Raw genomic sequence first — 1,597 nt, 5'->3', positions numbered from 1 at the left:
AAAAAAAAAAAAAAACATTTTTATTATAATTTAAAGTAGTTCCCTTCTGTGGCTTTGCATATGTATCATCATAATCGACCTTAGTGCATTGAAAATTTACACAAAAATTACAATTTAGCTTATAAATTCACCGTAGTGCAAAAGTCACGCGGCCACCCACGTATTGAGAACATACTTTAAGCCGGTAGCTTAAATCCGATCGAAAAACACAAAAGCAAGAAAAAAGAATTTAAACTAAAACAATTAAAACAACAAAAAAAACAAAGAAAAACTGCACGCATAAGTTTTCTTCAAGTCTACATAAACAGGTTAACTCTCCACTGCAACAACCACAAGAAAGGCCTTTCAACGTGAGCTGCAAATCAGTGGGTAAGTTATTATATACACTTTGCTATCAACTTTTCTTTGTTTTATTTTTTGTATACCAGCTTGACATTGGAGCGGATTGAGAAAGCTTTGCTTAAGATCGTTAAGCACCCGCTCCTGTGTCACCGGCATTTTTCGGCTGGTTTTGTCTTATTTACATTTTGCACTTGTTTTGATTTATCATTTGCCGCGGTCAGCTATGTACATATTTATGTACATGCATGTAAGAACGTAAATGAAATAACATAAATGCACTAAACGGACATATACATGTACATACATATTTACATATATGGATTAACCTGCATACATGCCGGTGGAAGTTTTTTTTTCGTTGATGACTTAAGTATATAGGCATACATTTAAATTTTGATATTACTTAACTGAATTAATTTTTTCCGGGTGTTTTATAAATAACCTAATAACCAGCTTTATATGGAAATTTAAAAAAATAATTTTACGAACGTGTGAAACTTTTGGTTCAGAGCACCCATACTAACTATTTGCTAATAATAAAACCTATATTTTTTCATGCACTAAAGTACTACGTAAACCATACCTACGAATAATTCCCATAACTTGAATTTTTTATTTCCATAGGACTAATTGTTTTCTTAAGCTTACTCCCTATTGTCTTAGATTAAGTTTGCATTTGTAGAAAATAAATATAATTTTGAAATAAAATACACAGAAAATAATATTCCCCTGAAATTGACTCTGGCTAACATTTGGAACGGATGAGCATGTAAGCGCCATGATTGGCTGAAACTATTTTTTCCGTTTCCTCGCGGTAGGGGAAACTAATATGTTGGTAACGTAACCGGATATGGGGTTTTCAACAAATGGCAGCCAACGAAAACCATGGATGGGTGGGTAGTGAGCTAGCAGATTGACTTCATCTTTGATTTGCTACATATCCGGCAAAGTTGAGAGAGCCCACAATGAGAGTTCTGAAGAGTGTTTAATTAATTATAATACCGGTCCCTATCCGTTTTTACTATTTAATTCTTTTTGTTCACTTATTATTCTCTTTCTAACTTAAAGTTTTTTTTTTGTTATAAATTCGGGACTCTATAATAAAATAGTGCCGCAGTGTAAAGAGCAAATAGGATAGCCAAGAACCTCCCCAGCCACTGAAGCTAGCCCAGATAAATGGGTCCCGATCGGCTATCCTAACAGCCCAAATTCTTGCCTTACAAGATACCACCCTGCAATGTTCAATGCGGTTACA

This window comes from Rhagoletis pomonella, unplaced genomic scaffold (assembly GCF_013731165.1).
Source record: "Rhagoletis pomonella isolate Grant_MI unplaced genomic scaffold, Rhpom_1.0 Rhpom_scaffold_18478, whole genome shotgun sequence".
Taxonomy (NCBI): domain Eukaryota; kingdom Metazoa; phylum Arthropoda; class Insecta; order Diptera; family Tephritidae; genus Rhagoletis; species Rhagoletis pomonella.
Note: the sequence above shows the minus strand (reverse complement) of the source record.